General features: G+C 56.0%; 1 protein-coding gene across 3 annotated transcripts in view; it reads left to right on the top strand.

Moving 5' to 3' along the window:
- KCNQ1 (potassium voltage-gated channel subfamily Q member 1) overlaps positions 1-26,372 on the top strand; it is a 348,594-nt gene that overhangs the window by 278,102 nt on the left and 44,120 nt on the right. The gene's annotated exons all lie outside the window — the stretch shown is intronic.

Genomic DNA, 26,372 nt, shown 5'->3' with positions numbered 1-26,372 from the left:
GCCCCAGTCCCCGCTGGGCTCTGTGCCCGCGGCCCCGCCTCTCAGCTCCGGAACCCCTTCCCAGGGCATCCTGGGAGCCTCGCAGGGTCTGTGGAATGGGAGGGGGCGGCCTGCCGCCCTTTGAAGTCTCCGTGGTTTGGAGCAGGCTGTTATCTTGCCCAACAGCTCGTTCATCTACATGGACTTTATCTGAAAGCAGCCGGGGGGCTAAAAATAGAGGAATTTCGGTTGAGCAGGGAGTGCGTCCGACTCTCGGTTTCCTGGGCAACGCCTGGCTCTGGCCCGTGTCCATCTCTGCTGCAGCTGGGCAGGCGGGCAGGGGCACAGCTCCGGGTTCCTGCCCCACCCACCCTGGCCTGGGCCTGCAGGACGACCCTCTGCCCACCGGCAGTCTTCCCCGGCCTGGGTGGGTATGGGGCCACGGTCCTGTACATGGGGGAGGGCCGCTGTGCAGGTGCCCACGGGGGCCCTCACTTCGGGCCTGGCCCTCTGGGGCTGTGTGACGCCAACACCCTGGCCCCGCCGGAGGGCTGGCCCGTCTCGGTCAGCACAGGCCTCAGCGGGCCTGGTGGCTCTCCTTTGCCCAGGCAGATGGTCCAGTGGCAGATGCCCTGTCTGGCAGGATGGGAACTGAAACTGGGAACGGTCAGCTCCCCAGGCTGAGCGGCTTCAGAGGCTCTGGGGCCTGGACTCCGCCTGTCTGGTGACCCGCCCTTGGCTTTCACTCTTCCTCTCGGGTGGGACCAGGGACTCGGGGCTGCCACATTCCCGGAGAAGCAGCAGGTGGCCACGCCCAGTACAGCAGACCAGGCACCCTGCGTGGTTGGGGGGTGGGGTGGCAGGGCGGGGCTTCCAGGCATCAACGGATGCAGAGGTAGAGCCGGGAAAGGACCCAGGCAGCCCCCCTCCCCTCCTTGCCCAGCTCTGGAGCAGCTCTGGCCAAGGCAGCCTTCGCTGACTGGCCCCCACCGCTGGCAGGGGTCGTGGTGGCCCAGCAGCGCTGGGAGCGGCCCCACTGCCCTGTCGTCCAGATGTGCTCACCCCCCCTCAAGTCCCTGCCCTGGTCTGGTTCTGTCCTCTGTCCCACTGTCCTGGGCCTCTCTTACAGCTCTGCCCACTGTTCCTCGGGACAGGCCACCCCTTGAAACCTAAACCAGAGCCTGGTGTCCTCTGGGGGTGACGATGGGTAGGAGACAGGGTCCCCTGGAGCCATCTGGCAGCCGGTGGGGGTCTGAGAACCAGGGCTCAGCCCTTGTCCAGCCAGGGTCGGTGTGGTGGGCTGAGGTGCGGCCCACGTTGGCCTTGGGGGTACAGAATTATGGGACCACATTTCTTCAGATCTGAACAACAAAGGGAAGGGTTTTCTGGAGTCCCTGATCCCTGGGGGCAAGGTTGGGAGCAAGGCCCCTGGTGGCCTCCACCGTCAGGCTCTGCGCCCGGGACAGGGGCCGTTTCTGGGCAGCAAGGATTCCGGATGTTCCGCACACACTCAGGGAGATGGGCTCTGTGTCGCCTTCGTCCCCCTCCTGCCTCCCAGGAGCTGGTTCCGCCCGAGAGGCACAGTCACGCCCCCAGGTCTCAAGGCAGGGAGCAGGCCGTGCTCCACGCTGAATCTCTGCCCCTTGGACACGTGCTGGACCCGGGCAGAGGCTGCCGTGGGCCGGCGTCCAGCTCAGCCTGCCCAGCCCCTCCCCCGCTAGCCGATGCCCCCCTCGGGGACAGATCCTGGGAAAGGGCCCCGCCGGGCCCAGAGGGCACAGTGGCGTGTCCCAGGCCCCACGTTATCACCGCAGCCATCGGGACCATAAACAACCCCCCTCGCAATCCTGCTGACTGAGGGAAGTTGGGGGCAGGAAATCCAGCAGCCGTCCAGCCCTGGGAAGCCCAGCAGGCCTGCAGTGGTGGCAGTGCCAGCCGGCCCGCCAGCCCCAGCCGGAGCCCCGGACCTCCCCCAACCCCACCGGGCTGGCCTCAGGCCGGAAGGGAGCCTGGCCCCCAACTGCTTCCTCATCTCAGCTCAGGCCCTCGGCGCTGACGGCGGTCCCGTCCCGGCCGGCTCACTCAGCCACAGGACGAGGGGCTTGGAGAGGAGGGGGAGGGGACTTCGGGGTGCACAGCGGCTGCCCCATCCCCATCTTGGGGACAGGTCACTCTGAGGGTCAGTGGCCGGGCTGTCCACTTGCAGGGAGTCACCGGGGGTGGGGGAGGCCAGCTGAGCCTGTTCAGGGGGGCCTCCGTTTCCCGGCAAGGAGTCCCCTTCCCATGTCCAGTCCAGGGGCCACGTGGGCTGGAGGGCCCCCCACACTTCCTTCTCTCCGGGGTCCTGCAGCCTCGTTGCAGCTCGCGCTCCTGCTCTGAGCCCCCCACCCGCCCTCAGGATGCCCCCTGGCCTGCACAGCCAGCCTCGCTCCAGGGGCATGGGAAGCAGACACGGCATTCCCCTGCCACAGCCTGCACCCCACCGGCCTGGGGAGCCCGCTGGCCCCCTTAGTTGTGCGAGGAGAGGGCTTGAACTGCTTTGTCACGTTGCGTTCTCTACTCTGGCAAGGACTCGTTTGCCCAAATAAAGTCTCTTTTACCAGTGGGGAAACTGAGGCCCGGAGAGGTTGAGCTGTTGCCTAGTTAGCTGGTTAGGTAAAGAGCTGGTCCCGGCGGAAGCCGCAGACAGAAGGGGAGATAAGGTGGAGAGAGACAGAAGAAAGCAGAAGAGTATTTCACAAACAGAAGGGGTCTGGTTGAGAAGAGGCCGGGTAGGAACACTGAGGGCCAAGGTGAGGGCAAGCAGCAAGGTCCACGGGAGGTAGTGGTCAGATTCCGACACGCCAGGCCCTGGGACGGGTCCTGAGAACGCGGCCCCCAGCCCCCCGGCCCCTCCCTGTCAGGGCTGCTCCAGGGCAGGGACCCTGTGGCTCTCTGGGGACCCGATGGAGAAGTCTGCTCCCACCTTCCTCCCCCAGTGTGTATTCTTAGCTCCGTCCCCAGGACCTGCTGCAGTGTTTACATTGAGCCCTGTTTATTTTGCAAGCTCAGCTCACACTGCTTTTGCTGATATGAGGAACACAGTGGGCTGGGAGAATTTCTTTCTTCTCTGTTTTTGCCGGAAATGTTCATGGCTCAGAGCCGGACACAGGGAGTCCTGGGTTTCCAGGCCCCAGTTCAGAGACTGTGGGTGGGAAGGGCCCCCCCAACCCCCGACATTCCTTCCACCGCGCCCCCCCCCGGCCTAGAACCCCGTCCAGGCACACCTTTCTCCCGGACAGGAATGCCCCCCAGCCCGGGCTCCCCACCACCTCACCTCCCCAGCCCCTGCCCTTGACAGGTAGGCCCAGTCACCCAGGACCTGGCGTCTGCCCCAGACCCCCCTCCTCCTGCTCTGTCCCCCTCCCAGGCTTCTCCGTCCACCAGGCCTGAAAGCAGGACCCGGAACCCTGGTCATCCCAGCCACTCCCCCTGCTCTGACCACCACCCCGAGAGCCCCTCAACGCTGCTCACCCTTGCACGCCAGCTGCACGTCCTCCCCGCTGAGTTCAGGCCTTTAGCATCTTGGGCTTAGATTATTTTTCCAGACATCTATGTGGCCTCTGGCCTCTCCCCCCCACACACCAGTCCTTCACATTGTATAAGCTTTCTGAAACACTGCTGAAGCCCTCCTGCTAATATTTCCTTCAGAGTTTTTCTGTCCACGTTTGTGGGTGAGATATGTACTTACAGTGTCCTCATTGGGTTATGGTACCCAATGTATGTGAGCCTCACAGAACGAGTTGAGAAGTGTTCCCTCTTCTTCCATATTCTAGAATATTTTGTATAGGATGAGGATTCTCTTCCCCTGAGTGTTTGGGGAAACTTGGAGGTAAAGCCACCTAAGCCTGGTGTGTTCCTTGTGGGCAGGTTTTTAATCGAGTCAGTGACTCGGATGGTTATGGGACAGTTGGGGTTTTCTATCTCTTCTTGTGTCAGTTTTGATAAGTTGCATATTTTAAGAATTTGTACATTCCATCCTAGTTTTCACATTTATTGGCATTTATTATCATTTTAGCATCTGTATCATCAGTGGTTAGACCCCTTTTTTATTGCCAATATTGTTTGTTTGTGACTTCACTTTTTTCCACTGATCAAGCCTGCCAGTTAGTTGATGATTTTATTCATGTTTTCAAGAAACTTTTGACCTAGTTGATCCTCTCTTTTGTCGGTTTTGTTTTGTTTCATTCACTTCTCTTTATTTTCTTCCTTCTATTTACTTGGGCTTAATGTATTATTCTTTCTTTAACTTCTTAGGTTGGATAATTATGAATTCTAAAACTTTCTAGATTTCTAAGGTGTGCATTTAAGACTGTACTTTTATTTTTCTCTAAATACCACTCAAACTTCATCCCCCAGGTTTTGATATATAGCATTTAATTTTAATGTTCATTCACGCAAAGATTTTTCTAGTCTCCATTATGACCTCTTGTTTATCCCAGGAGCTATTTTGGAATATGATTTTTGTCATTGTTATAATTGTTATTCCTCTATTGTCAAAGAAAGTGATCTGTAGGGTATCAATCTTTTTTTTTTTAATAAGTTTGTTTATTTATTTATTTTTGGCTGCGTTGGGTCTTCGTTGCTGCACACGGGCTTTCTCTAGTTGCAGCGAGCAAGGGCTGCTCTTCGTTGCAGTGCACGGGCTTCTCATTGCGGTGGCTTCTCTTGTTGCAGAGCACGGGCTGTAGACGCGCGGGCTTCAGTAGTTGTGGCACGTGGGGTTCAGTAGTTGTGGCTCGCAGGCTCTAGAGCGCAGGCTCAGTAGCTGTGGCGCACAGGCTTCGTTGCTCCGTGGCATGTGAGATCTTCCCGGACCAGGGCGGATTCTTAACCACTGTGCCACCAGGGAAGTCCTGTAGGGTATCAGTCTCTTGGAACATTTTGAAATATGTTTTACAGGTACAACATGTCATCAACTTTTGTAAATGTACCTTCCATGTTTGAATACCATGTGTATTCTGAAGTTGCTGGGTGCGGTGTTATACTTGTGTTCATTAGAACGAGCTTGTTAATTGTTTTGTTGAGAAGTATATCCTCACTGGAATGTTTTTATCTTACTTGATCTATCATTACTGAGAAATGTGTTGAAGTGCCAACTATTGTGGGGAATTTTTCTAGTTTTCTTTATATTTCTGTCAATTTTCGCTTAATGTAATTTTAGATCTTATGATCAGATACATATAATATCCAAATTTGTATATATTCACTGCTGGATTCAATGTTTTCTAATTCCATAACACCCGCTTTCTCTCAAGTAGTGTTCTTTTTTCCCTTAAAGTCTATTATCATCGTTATACAAACCTAATTTTGTTTGTAATCTTTTTTTTTTAAGCTTTCTTTTGAGGTATAATTTACATGCCATAAAATTCACCCAATGTAAATGTAGACAACACATTTTAGTAAATTTCTACTTTGATTTGCAAACATCATCAAAACTAAGTTTTAGAACATTTTTCAACACCCCCAAATTCCCTCAATTCCATTTGCAATCATTCCCAGCTCCCACCGCCAGCCACACTCAATCACTGACCTGCTTTCTGTGTCTGTATCCTTAAATTTCTATAAGGCTAGAAATTTGCCTTTTCTGGCTGCTTCATATAAATGGAATCAGACAACTTGTGGTGTTTTGTGTTTAGTTTTTCTCACATAATGTAACATTCTTGAGGGTCATCTGTGCTGCATCATGTATTTCTTTTCTTTTTAACACTGAATAGTATTCTGTTGTATGGATCAACCACATTTTGTTTATCCATTTGCCAGTTGATAGACGTTTGGATTGTTTCCAGTTTGGGGCTATTATGGTCAATGCTGCTGTGAACTTTTATCTACAAGTCTGTGTATGGACATATGTTTTCATTTCTCTTGGTCAGGTTCCTAAGAGGGGAATTGATGGGTCATATGGTAAGTTTCTGTTTAACTTTCTAAAAAACTTCTAAACTGTTTTCCAAAGGGTCTGTACCATTTTGATTTCCCACCAGTAATGTACAAAGGTTCCACTCTCTCTATATCCTTGCAAATACATGGTATGGTTGGCCTTTTTTCTTTTCGCCATTCTAGTTGTGGGTTTGATTTGCATTTCCTTAATCACTAATGATGTTGAGCAACTTTTCATGTGCTTATTAGCCATTCATAGTCTTCTTTGGGGAAATGTTTATTCAACTCTCTTGCCTATTTTCTAATTAAGTAGTTCTGTTATTGAGTTGTAAGTGTTGTTTATATGTTCTGGATACAAGTCCTTTATCAGATATATGACTTGCAATTATTTTCTCCCATTCTGCGGCTGTCTTTTCATGTTCTTAATCATGTCTTTTAAAACACAAAAGTTTTAAATTGTAAAAAGTCCAACTTATCTTTTCTTGTGTGACTCATGCTTTTGATGTTATATCTAAGACCTGTTTGCCTAATCCAGGGACATGAACATTTTCTTCTATTTTTTTCTCATAGAAGCTTTTAGACTCAACTCTTATATTTAGGTCGATGATTTATTTTGAGTTAATTTTGGGGTGTGGTGTGAGGAAAAGTTTGGGGGTTTTTTTGTTTTGTTTTGGTTTTTGGGTTTTGTTCTTTTTGCTTATGGATATCCAATTGCCTCGGCACCATTCGTTGAAAACGTTACTTTTCCCCCATTGAATTTTCATGGTACCTTTGTCGAAAATCAATTGAACATAAGTGTATAGGTTTATTTCTGGATTCTCAATTCTGTTCTATTGGTCTATATCCCTATCCTTAAACCCACATTACACTGTCTTGATTATTGTAGGTTTGTAGTTAGTTTTGAAATCAGGTAGTGTAAGTCCTCCAATTTTCTTCTTTCTCAAATTGTTTTGCACATTCTAAGTGCTATGAATTTTTATATGAATTTTAGAATCAGCTTGCCAGCTTCTACCAAAAAAAAAGAGAGGAAGCCTGCTGGGATTTTGATAGGGATTGTGTTGAATCTATAGATCCATTTGGGAGAACTTGACATCTTAACAATATTGAGTCTTCTAATTCATGAACATGGTATATCCTTCTGTTTATTTGATCTATTTTAATTTCTTCCTGTGATATTTTATAGTTTTCAGTGTACAAATCTTACGTATCCTTTGTTAACGTTCCTCCTAAATATTTTATTATTTTTGATGCTACTGTTAATGGAATTGTTTTCTTAATTTCATTTTTGAATTGTTTGTTACTAGTGTACAGAAATACAATTAAATTTTGATATTAAGCTTATAAACTGTGACTTCATTGTTATTAATTTTAGTAAATATTGTTATTGCTGTTGATTCCTTAGGATTTTCTACATACAGGATCGTGTCATGTGTGAATAAAGACAGTTTTAGGTCTTCCTTCCAATCTGGATGCCTTTAATTTCTTTTTTTTTTTTTTGCCTAATTACACTGGCGTGACTGTCCAGTAAGATGTTGACTAAAAGTGGCTAGCGAAGGTCTTACAGGGAAAAGTATTCAGTCATTCACCATTAAATATGATGTAGATTTTCATTAGATGCTCTTTATTGGGTTGAGGATGTTTCCTTCTATTCTTTGTGTGTGTTCAGAGCTCTTATCATGAAAGGATGTTAGATTTTCTCAGTTGCCCATTCTGCATCTTTTGAGATGGTCACATGCCTTTTAGCCCTTATTCTATTAATATGATGTGATACATTAATTGTTTTGGGGTTGTTAAGCCAATCTTGTATTTCCCACTTGATCATGATATATGATCTCTTTTATCTGTTGTTGGATTTTGTTTGCTGAGATTTTGTTAAGAATGTTTGTATCTCTATTCATAAAAGATATTGTTCTCTAGTTTTATTGTGACTTTTTTTTCTGATTTTGGTGTCGGGTTTTTTAATTCTTGTCTCTTTAATCCTGTATACACATTTTAGGTGTCTGTTGTAAACACTGTGTGGCTAGGTTTTTAAAAATCATTTAATACATTTATACTTAATGTAATTTCCAATATCTTTTGATTGATTTTCTAGCAATGTATTTTGTGCTTTTCATTTGTACTAAATTTTTTAATGTTTACTTCGGTCCTCTTTCTTGTCTCTTGTTGGATTGATGATTATTTCTCATTCCATTTTTTCTTCTACTGGTTTTGAAGTTATATGGCCATTCTTGTAGAGGTTAACCTAGGACATTGTAAATGGTTATATAATAGAGCCATTTGCTATATTTACCCACATCTGGAATAAAATAAGGACCTTAGGACATTTTAGTTTCAATCTCTCCTGCTGACTTATATGTCTTGTTGTATACTTTAGTTCAAGCATAATTAGTAGTGTTTTATACAATCAATATGTGTTTAAATTTACCCACCTGTTTGCCTCTTTTGTCACTCATCATTTATTTTTCATCTCAGACCTTACATCTGGGGTCACTTTTTTCTGGCTGAAGTACTCATTAGAATTTCCTTCAGGGAAAATCAAAATCCCTCTGATTTTATTTGTTTTAAGATGACTGTTTTACTGTTGTTCTTAAAAAATATTTCCACTGGGTATAAAATTCTAGACCCTAGGTTACCAAAAAGATTTTCTTTTAACACATTGAAAAGATTGTCCAACTGTACTTTGACTTCCATTGTTTCCATTGAGAACAAAGATGACAGTGAGTCATTGCTCTTTGGAAGGCAACGTATTTTTTCTCTCTGGCTACTTTTAAGCTCTTTCCTTTGACTCTAGTGTTCTGCATTTTCACTATGTTGTGTTATTAGAGAGCTTCTTTTGTTCATTCTGCTTGGAATTCAGTGAGTTTCCTTAATCTGTGGTTGGTGTGTCGCATCAGTTCTGGATTATACTTAGCCACTATCTCTTCATATTTTGCTTTAGTTCATTATCTCTCCTGGAACTTTCATTAGACATTTGGTAGACCATCTCAATCCCCTCTATGTCTCTTAGTGCCCCTCTCTCTCTCTCTCTCTCTTTTAAAAAAAATCACTTTGTTTCTCTGTACTGGGTTCTGGATAATGTCTTCTGATCCATCTTCCAATTCACTAGTTATTTCTTCAACTGTTTCTAATCTGCTGTTAAACCTAACCAAAGAATTTTAAATTTCAATGATTATTTTCCTATTTATGGAAATTCCATTTGGTTTTTATGCATACTTGATAGATCATTTTTATAGTCTCTTTCTTTTCACTTGTATATTCAAGCTTTTTAAAAATTTCTTGAAATGTATTGAATATGGCTATTTTATATTTAATTTCTGGTATCTAAAAAGTCTTTGTGAATCGGCCTCTCTGTTTTTCTTTTTTCTTCTGGCTTTCATTCATGGTGTTTTGTTCCCTTTGAGGACTTCCTTTTTTTAATTATGAGTTCGTATGTCTTAAAATGTATCTGTGGGGATTTTTGAGGTCTAGTGTGAAGTTGAGGTTCTTGGGGTGGCAGGGGAGGGGATCTGCGTTCACCTCTTCCTTTGCTATACACGTGGGAGTATTACCAGCCTGGCCTATAAATCCTGGGCTCAGCGTTTTCAAGACCACCCAGGCGGTGTGCATTTGGGTGTCCAAGCTGAGCACGGACCAGCTTGTGGATGTGACTTCTCAGGGCAAATATTGTTCCGCTCCTGTTAGCGGCAAGACAATTTCCTATATGGTCGTTTCAGGGACCAGGTTATTTCTCATTGACCTTTACACTGAACATAGAGCCCTTTGAAGGTTCCAGCTTTACGTAGGGCTCCGCTGTGACACTTCCCACCTGGGGCAGGTCTGGGCTTGGATACCTAGCTATCCATCACCTGTGAGACTGTGAAAACCAAAGCTCAAGTGTACTCAGTTCATCAAATGCCTTCAGGATACCTCTTACCTCTGTGGGCTCCACTTTCACTGCACATTCAGCCTCTGACCTCTCTTACTTCCTGGCTAGCTCGTCAAGGCCAATGAGTCTCGTGGTCAGACAAACTCTTGTTCACTTACAGGGGACAGAGTCCGGGTTTGGAAGGTGGGATTTTTCTGGGCAGCCTGGGTCTGATGGCTGCTGTCCCAGCTCCCTGTACTGATTCCTGACCTTCCCATGTTCCATCTCCCCATGAAACTGGGAGCTACTGGGCAGTAGTTACATGTCTTGTTCATGCTGGTCCCTGGGGATCTTAGTGATCAGTAGGTCTTACGCTGGGACTCCAGTGGGGACTGGGTTGGGCCACCAGCCCTTGGCAGGCTGGACTGAGAAGGATGCCAGCCGGTCTAGAGCTGGGAGCCTCTAGACCAGGGGCCAGCAAACTGGGGCCTACGGACCAAATCTGGCCCCTGACCTAAAGAATGTGTGACAGAGACTATACGTGATTCCCTAATGCCTATGATATTTACTATCTGGCCATTTACAGGAAAGTGTGCTAAGCCCCAATTCAGACCAATGTTGTCCAGTAGAAATATAATGGGAGCCACAGATATAATTTTCAACTTTCCAATAGCCACATCAGAAAAAATAAAAATACACAGCTTAAATTCATTGTAATATATTTTATTTAACCCAATAGATTAAGATATTATCATTTCAATATGTAATCAATACAAAAGAATGCTTAGGAAGGTCAACATCCTGTCTTCAAAAGCCAGCGTGGGTTTTAGACTTAGAGCACACCTCAGTTTGGATGCTCTGTTTTCATAAGAACTGCTTGGTCTGCATTTAGATGTCATAAAATTTGCAGTTGAAAAGGCGGATTCTCATGCCTAAAGCATTCCAAACAACCATAGCTAAAGTCTTCCGATAACTGATTTGGGGATCTGTATTTAAATTTAATTGTGAATCCGTTAAAATTAGATCAAATTAAGATCCAGTTCCTTGGTCTCACAAGCCACATTTCCAGTGCTTTTAGCCAAGCAGGTCTGGTGAACAGGCTGTTGAACAGGCAGCTTCAGACTGTCACGTGCTTGTGGACAGAGGCGAGAGTGGTCCCCGAGCATCCGACCAGGCCAGGCCCAGGGAGGTGCTGGGTGAACACCAAGAGGATAAGCAACTGCTGCTTCGGGGCAGACAGGGGTGGGGCTGGGGCTGGGTGGGAGGGAGCATCTTCTAGCCCCAGCATCCCCTCGGTACTTCCTTGCACCCTCCTGGGTTCCCATTCCTCAGGCTCTTTCCTGAATTCCTCCCTCGAGGCCCTCTGGGTCCATGACCCACGCCTCCCCAAGGGGCCTAAGGACCGTCCGCCTGGGATTCCGGCTCTTATAACCACATCTGTCTCCCACCAGCCTTGGCTCCTGGGGGGCCGTCAGGAACGGCGTTCCCTGCGTGAGGCTCTGTTTCCAGGCTGCCTTGGACTCCTGGAGCACCTTGTCACCAGTTGGGGCCGGCTGCACTGGAAAGCGGGGCGGCCTCAAATGGGCACCGATGGCCCTGCCCCCCCCCACACGCCATGCCCAGCCCCCCGACTTTCCTCTGCCCACCCCCAACACGTCTCTCTTTGCTGGTGAACGGCTCTTGAGTGGCATGGCTGTAAATAGGCGAAGGCGTGGGGCTCCGCCTGATCAAAGGGCCCCCTTCAGAAGCCGTCATTAGCTGCTATTCTGGGAACTGGTTATTTTAAGGTTAGTGTATTTTTTCTTTCCTGAGGAGCCGTCTTAGTGGATGGCAAGGTCCTGAGGTGCTGGCTCTTCAGTCAAACCACACAAGCCCTGTTTTGTCTAGGGTTTCAAAGATAAACCTATAATGAAAGCGTCAGTTGACACTAAGCGCCGCCATCCCCATTCCTGGGCAGAGGTGGGCGGGCCTGCCAGGGAGTCCCCGCGCCCCTCGAGCCACAGGGAGACTTGACGGGCCCCCGGGACGGGGCTGCCATGTTCCCGGAGGGAGCCCGAGGCCAGAGCCCGGCATTCTCACGGCCAGGGCAGCCCCCATAGGACTTGCCTAGAGCCTGGCTCAGGGGCCTTTTCAACAGTCGGCCCAGCTTTAGCCAAAAATCTGTGGGAAGATGCCCACCCCCACCAGTGGCCAGGGGAATGCACAGTGACGCCCTGGTTTAAGAAGATGGTAATACCCAGTGCTGGCACCCAGGTGGGGAAACGGACATTCTTACACATTGCTGGTGGGGACGCAAATTACTGTAGTCACAGAGCTTCTGGGAAGGAAGCTAGCAGCGTCTGTTAACATTCAAAATACATGTACCTTTTGATCGAACATCTCTGCTTCCAGGAAATGAAACCCCACGGTCAGAGATCTCTGTATCAGGACGCTTGTCAGGCTCTAATATGTGACTGAGAGACGTGGGGAGCCACTTGATTGCGGCGAGGAAAGAGCTGAGTAAAGGATATGCTTCCCAGCTGTGGCCACCGCCCGGACTGATGTCCGTCAGTGGCTCTAGAGCCACACCTTTAACGAGTCGCTAAGTCAGAAAGCTGAGATGCCGAGAACCGCTGGGGTTGTCTGGGCAGTAGACAGCCCGCGTGCGGCTGTGACATGCTCCGTCCTCGTTTGTCCGAGGTCAAGGTGGCCCTGGTAGTCAGTGTGCGTGTTCCGAGGTAGTTCAGGTAGAGATGTCGCATCCCATCCAGCTTCCTGTTCTGGCCTCGGTCCTCTGTCAGCTGGGGCTGCTCTCCCACCAGAAGGACTAGCCCCCAAACTCAATATCCTGTGAGCCCTACACCCAAGGCCCCCCTCCCCAGGGCTCTGGGTTCGCTCAGCTCGCAAGCCTCCGTCACCAGTCTGAGCCTCCTTCCCCACAGGCCCTCTCTGTGCCAAGATGGGGGACACGGTCCATCGGCTCCAGGCCCCTTCCAGGCCCGAGGGCCAGCCCCAAGCTCTTAACTGCTCCATCCCGGAAGCGACACACATCACTTCCGCTCCAACCCCCTGGCGGAACGAGTCACGTGCCCCACCCAGAGGAATGTGGGGAATGTGGTCCCGGCAGGACCCTCTTGAGTCGTCCGTGTGACGGGACGTCCGTCTGTCCACCCATGTTCATCCAGAGGCGGCAGACACACCTGTGACTCGGGCCTGCCCACCTGCCCCTTGTCCCACACACAACTCACCTCAACAGCCCTCCCCATGGCCCGCGGCTCAGCCCTCTGCGCCCAGCGGGACGCTGAGAACAGCCCGGCACCCAAGGGCCCCACCCGCGAGGCTTGGTTTTGTGGGCCAAGCCCCCGCCAGGGTTAGGGAGCACTCAGGGAGAGAGGCACGCTCCCGACTGGCCCTCGGACCCGCCGCACAGGTGGGCACCCGGCCGTCGGCAGCAGACGCGTTTGCACAAAAGGGGCGGACGGGGCGATGGGAGGGGAGTGTGATGAGCTGCAGGGTCTGAGCCGCCGTGCGATCCCTCCTCCCTCCACCCTGGTCCCCAAGGTCCGGGTGACCGGGCTGGGGCAGGATCCCCCCTCTGAGGAGCTCAGGAGCCCCCTCTCTGAGGTCAGAGGACTGGGCCGCCCACCGCATCTGAGAGGCCGAGCTTCCGCGGGAGATGCTAAAACCACACGCCTCCACTTCAGAGGCTCGGTTTCCCTGTCGCCGAGGGAGGGCCTGGGTCGGGCAGGCTTTGAGGGACCTGCAGGCATCCCAGGCCTCTCCATCCCATCAAGGGTGAGACCCTCAGGCCCCTGTGGTGTCCACGGGGTTTGTTGCCAAGACGCCATGGTCATGGGGGGCAGGTCAGAGCTCAGACTGGCCTGGAGCTGAGCCGGGAGCTGGCATCTGGGCTGATGCTCAGGGCAGCGTGCCCGGCCAGCCTGTAGTCCTGGGCCTCTCCCGACGTAGAGGCAGGAAGGCTGGCCTCGTGGCTCACCTCCTCCTGGCCGGCAGGAGCCGATCCCCCCGTGGTAGCCTCACCCATCGCTGGCATCAGACGCTTGGCCTCCCAGGAAGGAACGTGAGTGCTGGCTTCCGAAGTCTGTTCTGGCTCAGAGACTAGGCGTGGGGGACATTCAGCACAAAGAGTGATCGTGAAGACTGCACCCCACAAAGCAGTAGGTCCCCACCTCTGGGTGACTTGGAGGCCCATGGAGGGGCACCCGGTACCTCCTGGGGGCACCCTTGCCGGGGGCACGGGCACTGCTCGCCAGCCTCTCTGAGCCTCAGTTTCCCCCTCCATCCAAGGCAGGAAGGAGAAAAGAGGGGGGGTGTGTGTGCTCAGGGCCACCTGCCCGGGCCTGGTCTCCAGTGGCCGCTGTGCCCACACCCGACGCCTGAGGACCCGGATCCTGCCTGAGAGTTGCCCACAGCAAGGCCAGACAGGGGCCCCTGGGGCTGCTCTTCGCACCTCTTTCCAGGCCCCAGGATCCTACCCGTCCCTGCGGTCCTGACTCAGTGGGGCAGAGCTGGGACCAGGGCCGGGCAGCCTGGCTCCCACGCCTGTGTGTTCTCAGATTCACATGTCCTCCTCTGGCAGAGAGGACAAGGCCGCCTGCATGCACGTGGGCCCAAGGGGCCTTCCTGTCCTCCTCCCATTTCACACGGTGCAAAGCCCAGGCCTTCCCTTTGCACGTTTGCAGCCAGTGGCTGGGGTTCCAGCCCCGCCCCCTCGGCTCGCTGGCCGTGGACCCGGGAAGTCATATGGGCTCTCGTGCCTCTGTCTTCTCACCGGTCAGCGGAGGGGATGAAATCGATGTTACTAAGGCAAGTGCTGTTGGGAGGGTCCCTGAGTTTGATCCATAACCAGGCAGAGGAGCTTCACGTGCAAAGGCCCTGTGGCATGGGGAAATACAGCAAGTCCAGAGCTACGAGACCCGGCGTCCGATTACAGAGCTCAGAGAGAGTGGGTGTGAGGGTGGGCCAGCCATCGGTCAGGAAGGGGGCGTCAGGGGCCAGTCTGGGAGCCCCGGCTCTGCTCTGACCCGACCGTGTACCATCCTGAGCCTAAACCTCAGTTCCCCCAGCTGCACCGTGGCCTCCTGCTCCCTACACGCGTGGCAGCCCCCCCAGAACCTTTCTTTCCCTCCTCTTTCCTGGGTGTTTCTCTCCCAGTCTGCCCGGGGGACCATAACCCCTCCCCGCGACTAGGCCTTTCCTGAATGACTCTATTTATAGGCCTCAAATATTGGCCAGAAAGGAAATTTACATTTTTTTACAATTTAACTCCAGTCTGTGTCAGCTTCTGTGGGTTGACTGCTTCTGAGAGAGGCGGGGGGCAGGGAGCAGGCGGGCAGAGATGTGTGTATTGGGCCCACGGGCAGCGCAGGGCGGCCGGGAGCCCTTCTCAAGCCTATTTGGTGAGCTATAATCAAGGGCCTCGCTGGGGGCGTCGGGCTAGGCAGACCATCTGGGGGCGCCAAGGGGTGAGGGCGGCCCCGGGCCTTGTCTTTGTGGCAAGCCCTGCCCCGCCGCCTTGGCCGACCTCAGAAAAACATGTATTTTGATCAAAATGGGCCCTTTTTTAAACTTGTCACCCTGCGGGTCAGGGCACAGCCTGCCCCCGCCAGTGCTGCATATTAAGCAGTGGCTTGGTCACCACCAAAAATAGATGTCCCAGCCCCGAGGCAGGGCTGTCCCGCCTGCTCCGGGAGGGGACTGGCCCGGAAAGGGGCAGCCAGCCCAGGCCCCGGCCCTGACGACTCTGGGCACTGCAGGCTTGAAGCCAGGCGGCAGGGAGCCGAGTGGCCTGGTTGGGGACCACGTCCTCCAGGGGTGGGGTCGGGGTGGCAGCCTCGGTGGGCCCCGGGCCCGGCGAGGTCGGAGCGCGGCCCACGCCCGCCCGGGGCCAGGTGGCAGGTGGATGCCAGCAGGTCCCCGGCCACAGGGCCACACCCGGGCACGGGCGGCCTCCTCCCCGCCCGGGACCCGCGGGCCTGGGCTCTCACTCCACCTTGGCCGTCAGGGATGCACAAAATGGCTGACGCGGCCGTTTCTAACCGGGGTGCGTGCACATGGCCGTGGTCGTGCGGAGCTGTGTTTATTTTGCCGAGCGGACGGCCTTTCGTTGCCCGGGTTCCGAGCGCTCCAGAGGCAGATGGAAATTTCTGTGGATTAAACACGGGGCTGAGGCGCGCTGGGCTGTTTGGGCTGGCAGCGCTCCCTCCCCATCCCGCTCCTCATCCGCGCTCCCGCCCTCCTCACCGGGGCATCCATTCATGCCTCCATCCCGGGCCCCCTCCTCCACTCCCAGCTCGGGGGCCTCTCTCGCTCCCGCTGGCCCAGAGCCGGGCAGCCTCGGCCCCCTCCCCGAGTCTGCAAGAGGCTGCAGGGTGACTGAGGGCTCACCGGGAAGGCCTGCTCCTCCGGGGCCCTTCTCAAACCGGGGGCCCCTCTGACCTCCAGATCCTCATCTATGAGATGCGAGCTGGTGTGCAGACCAGGCAACCAGCATACGGGGCATGCTTATGGGTCCGTCACCCAGAAAATGCCCAGTACCCAGGCTCCGTCATGGGTCCTGCTCTCGGGAAGGCAAAAGCCACCAGGGAAGCGTGAGGGGCAAGGCCTTATCCCTCGCTACCCCGGGAGAAACTCTGCGTCCAGACAGGATCTGGACCTTTCTGAAAGGGCTGGAGGGTATGCTGGTCTACAGAAAAGATCTCTGGGGGACAAGGAGCAAAGCATGTGGATATCTGGGGAACCAGGTTCCAAGCAGAGGGCACAGCTTTGCACGCTCTGCAAACGCCCTGCGGTGCGACCGTGCCTGGCTTGTTTGAGCAACCAGGGTGGCCGTGGGTTAGGGAGCAGCCTGGAGATGGGAGCAGACAGGTAAAGGGGTGGGCAGACCTCCGGGCCCTGGGAGCCACTGGAAGGGCTTCACTTGGAGGGAGGGGGCTTTGGGGCAGAGAGGGCCGCGATCCAGCGCGTGTTTCTAGCTACGCTGCCCTGGCACGTTGAGGGTAGACTGAAGAGGGGGGCAGGTGTGGCCGCAGGGAGAGCTGCGGGGCCAGCGCACACCGCTCCCGTCCCTCCCCCTGCCAGCCCCGCCCTGGGAGGCAGGTTGGTCAGTGTGCCCAGCCCGCTCTGTCGCCGCCGGCCGGGAGCCATAGGTCAGGCCTCACACATAAAGAGCCATCTGTGTGGCCAGCGAGGTGGCCAGCCCGCCTGCCACCCGCACGGGGACGCTCTACCCAGCAGGTCCACCCACCCGCTCCCCGACGGGGCCTGCGGAACATCCTGTCAGACCGCCAGCACCCACCCCTGGGTGGGGCCTTCTCGGGGTGATGTGAAGCCCTGGCCCGAGGTGCTGACACCATAGTGACCTGTGTCACCTGGCCAGGCTCAGAGCAGCAGTGGAGATGGGGAATTCAATGAGGCCCAGGCAGAGCATGTCTGGTTGGGGAGGGGGCGCAGGGGGCACAGCTGCAATGGGATCCAGTGTCACAGGCCCCCGTGTGTGGCCCACCTGGGCGCACCCAGCAGCATGGGGTCTTGGTTTTAAGCCTTTTACAATGTTACCTTCTGATAAGGGGCCACATCCGATAACCAGGGTGGAAATTCTGAACCCTGCACCTTCTCCAGAACCCACGGGTGTCCCCACACATGAGCCCTCTGGTCTGGACGGAGGGACCGGAAGTCCCGGCCACAGAGACTAAAGAAGCCAAGGAAGGGTCACCTATGTCCACTGGGCACCAGCAACATCAAGAGTTGCCACTGTGAATGGGACGGGCTGGTTCCTGCCCCTTGGAGCGCATGGTTTGGGAGGCAGAGGGGGGAATGCACGGAATGGCCCATAAGTACCTGCTGCCCGGATGAAAGAGGGCTGGACCGGAGAGGCAGGGCCACCTCCGGTCGGGGGTCAGGGGCCTGGAGACAACCAGCGGTGAATGAGGTGGCGGGTGGTGTGGCTGGAAGAGTTCCCAGCATGAGCAGGCGTGCAAAGGCCCTGGGGCCCAGGGTCATGGCCGTCTGAGGCTGTGAGAGCGGGCAAGGCAGAGCCTGGCCCTGTCAGCTGAATTGGGGGCTTTAGAACTCACCCTATGAGCCTGAGGGGCAGGGGATGATACTGGCTTCCCTGGGAGGAGGATTAGAGGCAGGCGAGGGTGGGAGCCCCAAGAGTAGTGAAGGGCCGCAGTGGGTTTAGGACACTCGTGTGTGCCTTGGACTAGGCTGGACACCTGCGGGGTAGTAGCCCTCAGTCCACTGGACCCGTTGGTCAACAGGACAGGCAGATGGAGGGGATAGGGTGTCAAGAAGGACCAGGTTTCTAAGGAGAGCGCCTGGATGGGGGTGCTTTGCTTGGAGGGACGCCAGGGTGGGGCAGGTCAGGGGCAATCTCGAATTCCATTCTGGACGTGTTCAGTGGGCGGGTGGACTCCAGTGCTTAGAGATCAGGTGGAAAAGAAGGAAGGAAGGAGATGGGGAGATGGGGAGGCAAGAGTGGGCCTCGCCAGAGCCAGGGAGGGGAGGATGTGGCCCTGGGCTTGGCCAGGGAGGGGGTGGGGTTTGCTCTGATGGGGCCAGGCTTCCCCAGCCCCGAGCTCGGCCAGGCCCGCGGAGGTTGGGCAGACGTGGGACCCTAAAGGCACAGGAGGGGAGCTGGTGTGTCTGGGGTTAGAGGGAGCAGTACTGCACCACTGACGTCCGCGGACGGCTTCCTACGTGAAGAGGCCACGGACCGGCTGTTCCCAGGGACAGGTGCCAAAGGCAGGGCACCCACTGTCCGTGCTAGGGTCACCGCCCGCAGCCCTGTCCTGTGCCTCCCGAGTCAGGGAAGCCCACGATACCTGCCCTTTGACAGCCAGAGAGTACCCACGGGACCGAGTGTGCCGCAGAGGACCCGCGCTGGGCCTGGGCTGGTGCAGCTCACCAGGCTGCAGAGCTGCAGGGGGGGGGGGGGGGGCGCAGGGGGGCACGGAGTCCAGACTAGGACGCAGGCTGTTCGATGACCCTGAGCACCTAAGGACTCGGTCACGGGGCTCACCTCCCACTCCCACGTCTATGCAGCCCCATCAGCACCAGCTGAGGAAAGGCGCGCGTGTCACCTGAGTGAGCTCCACCTCCGTTTCCCTGTCTCTCCTCCCTGCCCCCCGGGAGCTTTATGGATTAAACATCAGCCCCTTGAAGAGGTGGGGACACTCGACGCCCTTCCCGGGGCCTCTCTCTGCCGAGGCCCAGAAAAGGAGTGGGATTCACAGAGTGGCCCCTGCCTCTCCTGGGCCTGCGGCTGGGGGGTCTGCACCATCTTCTGGGGAAGCACCCGACCCGGCCTCAGAGGATCTGGTGACCTAGCTTCTCTGTCCCACTCGGTTTCCCTCCGCTCCTAAAATTGGAGCTCTGCTGAACAGCTCCAAATCCTGCACCCGGGGACAGAGCAAGAGCTAAAGGAACAGTAACCCTTGGGCACAGGTGGACACGAAGCCCGGCCCCCTCCCTGGCCCAAGCAGGCCCCTGGCCCAAGCCACCCACTCTACGACTGACTGACCTCTGGGGCTCACGCAGAGTTCCCCCGAGCCTGAGTCCTGCCCCTGATTCTGCTGGCTCCAGGCTTTCCGTTGTCATGGTGACACCCAGCCCCTAGCCGCAGAGCCCGAATCTTCCCTGCCCTTTTGTAAGGAAAACTAACTTATTTTTCAGCTCCGTAAACCTGGCAGGAGCCTGTCTCTTCCAGGCCAGTGGGGGACCTCCGTGGGCAGGTGCCTCCCGGCGGGGTCAGGCGTGGCCACCTCTACTTTACAGATGAGGAGGCAGAGGGTCCTCACAAGGTGAGGGGAGCGCTGCCCGGCTCCCCCCTCCTGCCCCAGGGTCCTGCGGGGGTCCCTTCCCACCCCTGGGCTCCGGTACCCTCTTACACAGCACTCTCTTCGCACCCACCCACCTCTGTAGGCATGAGTGCTTCTACTGTGACAGCATCAGCCTAAGACACGTGACCATCCCCCTCACCTACTGAGGCCTTGGGAGAATTCAATTAAAAATTAGCATGAATGCATTTGAAAAAAAAAGGAGTCAGTCATCTGTCTCCTGCCAGAAGCCAGCACAGCCCCATTCTGCCCGCCCAGTATGCTGCCCAAGGTGGCCGCAGTCCTGATAGGGCTTCGTTTGAGGTCGACACCAAGGCCAAGGTGGCCGAGTCCATCCTCTCCGCGCCCACGTGCGTGGAGAGCCGCGCAGCCAGTCCCGTGGGTCGCTCTGACCTTTGGGGGTGACGTAGCGGGAAGCGCCCGCCGCCCCTCTCCTGGTCCCCCCGCACCTCCCCCCCTCCGGGCAGCCTCACCCCCCAAGATGGGCCAGGCCTCCAACTGCAGGGGGCCCGGTGCGGGGCCTGAGACACACTGCTTGTTCCCGGCTTTCTCACGGGTGTGTTCAGCATCACGACCCTCTCCCTTGTGAAGGGACCGACCCCTGAGGGGACCAGTGTCCGGGTCGTGGGCCTCCCCCAGCCCCATGGGGCCGCACGTCCCCCGGCCTCGGAACCGGGCCCCCAGATGAAGGGCCGGCTGGGGCCCAGGGCAGCGGGAAGGCCTCGGGGTTCCCAGGAAGCAGAGACTGTGGGCCGCTCTCCCCGGCTGTGGCCGGTCCTTGTCCTCACACAAGCCCCATTGCTGCGCCGTCCCCGCCGCGCCACCTGACAGATGGGACACTGACAAGACGACCGGGCAGGGAGACGCTCGCCTTTCGGTGCCAACACAAGCGGCCTTTATCCCGGCCGTAAATGGTCTCTGTGTCGAGGGAGCCCGTACCCAGCCCGGGCCTGAGCCCCCGGCGGCCAGCGGGGCGAAACTGGGTCCGTGGGGACAGATTCTACAACGGACGGCTGGTGGCATGTGGTGGCAAAGCAGCCCCACGGGGCCACAACGGGACGTTGTTCCGGCCTCACCTGGGCTGGTCTCTGCCCGCAGCCTCGCAGCCCCCGGGGGGAGGCCCTGGGAGGCCGAGGCCGGTGCCGGAGGCCGGGCCTGGGGAGAGGCCGGGCAGCTGCTGGTCTCCACACCCCGCCCCCCACCGAGTGCGGGCCGCAACGTGCCTACTGACCCTGGTGGCGTGTCACACCGTGAATGAGCCTTCTCTCCTGTGTCCCCCGCCAGGCGGGCAGGGGCCAGCACCCCCCGGTCAGGGCTGTGCCCAGGAGGGCTGGCCCGCGGGAGGCTGAGCCAGCCCCAGGGACCATCTCCCCTTGGCTTTTAGTGATATGGTACCAGCGCGTGCACGATCCAGGCCCCCAGAGCCCGCCTAGAGCACTCATAGCCATGCCAGCCCTGCGTTAGCTGCCCACGCGGGCAAAGCCTCCTCCTTGGCTGCCTGCCCACCCTCAGCCCTCACTCTGGGGCCCGAGGGTCCTGCCCCCGTGCCCATTTGACGGCCCCCTTGTATGTCTCGAAGGCTCCTTGCCTTTGCCGCGAGATGGGGCACACGTGATCTTGCCTCCGTGCATCCCCCGCTCCGGCCTCTTCTGGGCACAGTGCCTTTTCACACCCCTGAGCCCTTGCCTGTGCAGAGCCCCTCCCCCGGGATGCCCTGTGAATGTGCACAGCCCGGGGCTCGGGAACGCCCGGGGGCTGGGTCATCTGAACCATGACCAGCCTCCCTCTTCCGTCTTACTGTCAGAAGGGGTCCTAGAGAAGGTTCCGCAGTCCTGCCTACCTGTAGGCCCGGCTCCCCGCCAACAACCTGGAGACAGGCCCGTCCCCAGAGCTCATCCGGCCCCCATCTTCTGAGCCGTTCCCACAAAAGCCTTCCCCGGGGTACTCGGTCACCCTGCAGGGCCCCCTCACCAGCCAAGGTCACCTTAAAAACAGCCGCGGAGGGGTTTGCGGCAGCAGCAGACCCTGTTCGACTAATTCATTGGTAATGGCAAAATGATGCTTGAGTTCCCAAAAAAAAAAAAAAAAAAAAAACCCACTCTATTTCCTCATTAACATAATTGCAAACAGAACGAATCTTTCTTGATTTCATGTAAACAACAGCTTGAAATAGTTTATAATCCTTGCAGGTATCAAATTAAGTTTTTACTTATGGTCTGGAAATTAATTACCCTTACAGCGAGACAAATGTGAAAACTGTGTATTTTTGACAAGAAAATTAAGCAGCTATTGGGGAAATGTAACTTAATCGTCGCGGAGAAAATTGTTTATAAATTGGTCGCGTTGTTTGAACTCTCGCCTCTTCGACCCGGGGCTGGGTTAGTTGGTATGTGTGCGTTTGCCTAATTTGGAGCATTACTGGGGTAGCAGCAGAGGAAGGGACCAGAGGGGCCGAGAACAGGGCAGGGAGGAGGAAAGGAAGGAGAGAAGAGGGAATCCTTCCCCATGAAGGAACGGATGGCAGGGGAGGGACATGGGACCAGGATGCGTGGGTCAGCACCTCCTGGCAGATGAAACCTAAATGGAGCCCTGGACCCGGATGGGGAGGAAGCAGCTCTCTAGGTGACCAGGCAGCGGGAACAGCACGAGCAGCAAAGGCCCTGGGGCAGGAATGAGCCTGGAGCAGAAAGGAGGCGAGGGGGTGCAGGAGAGGAGCTCTCAGAGGCAGGCGGGGCCGCCCCCCGAGGGAGGTGGTTCTCGGATTCTGGGTGGCAGTCACCCAGTCTTCAGGGCACTGAATTTGAGCTGTTTACAGTTTTTCATCGTTATCTATTTTGTTGCTGCATACCTCCTCCTACACATTTTCCCCTCGTATTTGTGTTTTATTTTCTGGGAGTGAAATTTCTGGGTCAACATCAGGAGCATTAACGAGAATTTCTCAGTAGTCGGAGTTGTATAGGGTGGGAGTGAGTTCCCCGTCACGGGGGTGGCCAAGCAGAGGCCGGCCGACCACTTGGCAGGCTGTGTGCAGGGTCCCAGGGGCTGCATGGAGGCATGTGGCCAGGGAAGGGTGTGTCTTCCATGCCTGCCCTTCAGAGCTCCAGGGTTCCACCCAACACACACACACACCCCTGCGGCTCCTTTCCCCCTCCCCCGCCTTGGTCTGAACCTGGGCAGTGCCAGCAGTGGCCTGTCCCTGCTTTGGCCTCTCTGATGTTAAGTGCAGTCCGGGGACGTGGTGAGGAACAGCCAGAGTCGGGTATACTGTTGAGACAGAGCCCCCAGGACCCAAAGCCAGAGTGGTCATGCCCACTGGGCCGCGGCCTGTGGCGGAAGGCTGGCGGGGCAGGCGGGGGCGGGGCAAGGGCTTAGCATCCTCATGACGACTTTGGGCGCGTTACACGGCCTCTCTGTGCCTCAGTTTCCTCAGCCTGGAGAGGGAGCGTCTGCAGGGAGGCTCGAGGGCTGGGGACCTCCACGCTGCACACCCAGAGCTGTCACACGGCATCTACCAGTGACGATTGGCTACCACGATTTTCCCAGGGATGGAATAACCCAGCCAAGGCAGGCAGCAGGGGACGGGGTGGAGCCGGGTGGGAGGGGAGAGTTGGGCTTGGCGGGTGCTCAAGAGGCTCAGACCGTGGGACTGGGCGTGGAGGGCAGGATCACAGAGCCCACCCTGGCTGCCCACTCTGGAGAAGGTTCTGGAAGGGACGGGGGAGGCAGGGGGTCAGTGAGGTTCCCAGGGTGGGCACAGGCAACGAGGAGGGCGGGTGGCACAGAGCTGGTGAGAGGTGGAAGCAACGGCATTTGGTGAAGGGCGGGGATGGGGCCAGGCCATGCCGATGGTCAAGATGGGGTGGAGTTTGTTGGAGTCTGGTGGCAGGTTGGAGACCATTAGGCCCTGGCCGCGTCCAGCGCTCTGGAGCATGAGTTCCTCCACTCAACCGGCTGCTCCCAGAGTCTCAGGTGACAAGGCTCAGGGGGCGTGCTCCCACGCCCACCCCCACACTGCTGTCTCTGCAGCTCCCCGTCTTGCTGGTGGCCGTTGTATTAGCACAGGCTGACTTAGCAGGACACCACAGACCAGTGGCCTAAATAGGACATTGATTTCTTGTAGTTCTGGAGGTTGGAGGTCTGAGATCAAGGTGCCACCCATTCAGAGTCCGGAGAGGACTGGCTTCCTGGCTCGCAGATGACCATCCTCTCACTTGTGTCCTCTCATGGCCTCTTCTCTGTGCACAGAGGAGAGACAGAAAGCTCTGGTATCTCTCCTTCTTCTAAGGACACTAATCGTATGGGATCAGGGCCTCACCCTTAGGACCTCATTTAGCCTTCATAACCTCCCTAAAAGCCCCATCTCCAGATACAGTCACACTGAGGTTAGGGCTTCAACAGATGAATTTGGGCAGTGGACAGTTCAGTCCATGACACCTGTCCACTACCAGGGCACCCAAACATGGAGCCCAGTGTCACCCCAAGCTGCTCCCTCGCTGTCACCCATGTGAGGCCGAGGGGTGAGAAGCAGGAGGTTAGGGAGTTGAGTGTCCTTGCCCCTTAGGGCCACATCCACTGGCCAAGTCAGGGAAGCACAGCCCGTCCACACGGTGATGGGACCTGGGTCCAAGCAGCTCCTGGGCTCCACCACCTCCCTGGCAGCACACTGACCTCAGAAGGCCTGAGCCTCCGGCAGATGTGGGGTGTGGATGGAGCCTGCAGCAGGGTCCGAGTCTTTGTTTTGCACCAGTGGTCAGGGAAGGGGGAGGGCCGAGGAGGTCTTTGTGTTCTCACAGCTGGAGGTGAACTTGTCAATGTGGCGGGTACTTGTCATCTTGGTCCTATCTTCCCCTCCCCTGTAGCTGGCTGGGGACATTGAAGCCCCGGGCCCTCCCAGCCTGAGCCACACCTGTGTGGTCCTCACAGGAAATTCAGGGTGGTCTCCCACCTCGGCTGCTCTGAGGTGGACAGAGAGGGCCTGAGCCCAACCTGGCACCTCATAGGCACCCGGGAACAGGGCTACTGACCCCGGGCAAGCAGACCCACGTGCCAGAGCCTGCAGGTCTGGGTACTGACCGTCCATTGACCAGGATGTCCGCTGGGAAAGTGCTGGACATGCAAAGCCTGACTCACAGCCCAGACGTAGGGCCTGGTCTCTGGTTTACACCCAAAGTGTGGTGTAAACTCTGAAGTGAAGGTGTGTGTGGCCCTGCCCGCCCCACTCCAGGCCCTCCGCTGGCTGGAGCCTCCCACCCGCCCGGAGCGCTGGGGATACTCTGCCGACCTCCCTCGCAGCTGCCCTCCTGCGCCCGAAGAAGCCTGTCATCCACACGGCCCTCCAGGGTCCTTCCTTTTGATGAGGAAGCTCAGGCTTTGCTGGCAGAGGGAGGATGCCAGGTGAGGCCTCCCTAGACGGCCGCAGGTGCCCAGTATCCTACTTCCGACACGACATGGGCTTGGCCTCTCCCCTCTCAGTGGGGGCCACACCTCTGGGGAGCTGGGTCTGGTGGGGAGGCCCCTCCAGCACTGGGGACCTGGGGGTCAGGAGCTCTCAGCTCCTCCTTCCTAAGGCTCCCAACCCCCCAGAGAGGTGCAGTTACCCCCCACTAACGAGCCTTGTGAGATGGGTAGCTCACATCTCCCCTCCGAGCCTCCATTTTCCCATCTATAAAATGGGATGATGAGAGGCCCCAGCTCAGAAGGAGCAGGGGGTTCAATGAGACGGTACACATTTAGCTCTCCCGGGGGAGGGGTTCTTGCCATTATTGCTACAAAGGGGGTTCAGCTGGAGCTGGGGGGTGGCCCTGGGATCAGGGATCCAAGAGGTCAGCTGCACTGCTCTCTGGCCCTGGATAGGGAAGTGTGGAACGTTCTAGACTACCTAGTCTGCTGGGGAGGAGGGCAACAGGACAGTGGACTTGGCCCCTGGCCCAGGTCCTGTCCCTCTCCCTGTTTCTGGCCGGCAGGGCTGGGGGCACCAGTGCAGCCTCCCAGGCTTGTCAACATTAACTGTCATCCCTGGTGCCAGCCTCAGTCACAGGTGGCCAGATACTGGCCACGCCATGGCAGGGCGTGTTTACCCCCAGCCGAACCACCCCTCCGGGGCTCAGGGCCTTGTCTCGGCACTCTCTCATGATGGTCTGCCCTTTGGGGCAAAGCCAGCCCAGCGCCCCCGGGGTACCCAAGAAGTGGGGACACACACCAAGGCACGAATGGTGACAGGCCTGCCAGAAGCTAATTTCCCAAGGCAACTCCCAGGGTGGCTCTCACCAGGGGACAGAGGGGTACCAGGTGCTTCTTCCATGGCCACGTCAGAGACCCCAGGTCCAGAAAGTAGAGGATCACAGGGGGAGGGGAGCCGGGGGAGGGTCGTCTACCCAGGACCATGGGCTGGGAGGGGTGAAGCCACTGCTGACTCCCCAACCCCTTGCCCTGCAGGCCGGGGAGCCACTGTTCACCCCAAGCCACCTCGTCGTGCCCCCAGCAGCAGGGCCCAGGGAGTCCATGGCCCTCCCAGTGGACCCTCAACATCGCCTGTGTCGGGCCAGGCTGCCCATGCCCCCTGGCTGGAAGGCAGGCTGGACGACACACTGGCTTGACTGTCCAGGGGCCACACCTAGGTCCCCACCTGGCCTCCTAGCATTTACGGAGCCCACCCAGACCATCCTGCCCTGGCCACTCCTTACAAGCAGGAGGCAGGCGGGCAGCGCAGGTCCCAGTGCGAGCTGGACGTCGGGGCGTCTGCCAGCGTGGCACCCGAGAGCCTAAAGACTGAGAAGGGACACAGCCAGCGGGGC

The sequence above is a fragment of the Balaenoptera physalus genome (assembly GCF_965194825.1).
Source record: "Balaenoptera physalus genome assembly, chromosome: 10".
Lineage (NCBI taxonomy): Eukaryota > Metazoa > Chordata > Mammalia > Artiodactyla > Balaenopteridae > Balaenoptera > Balaenoptera physalus.
This window is presented reverse-complemented; position numbering and strand designations above follow the sequence as displayed.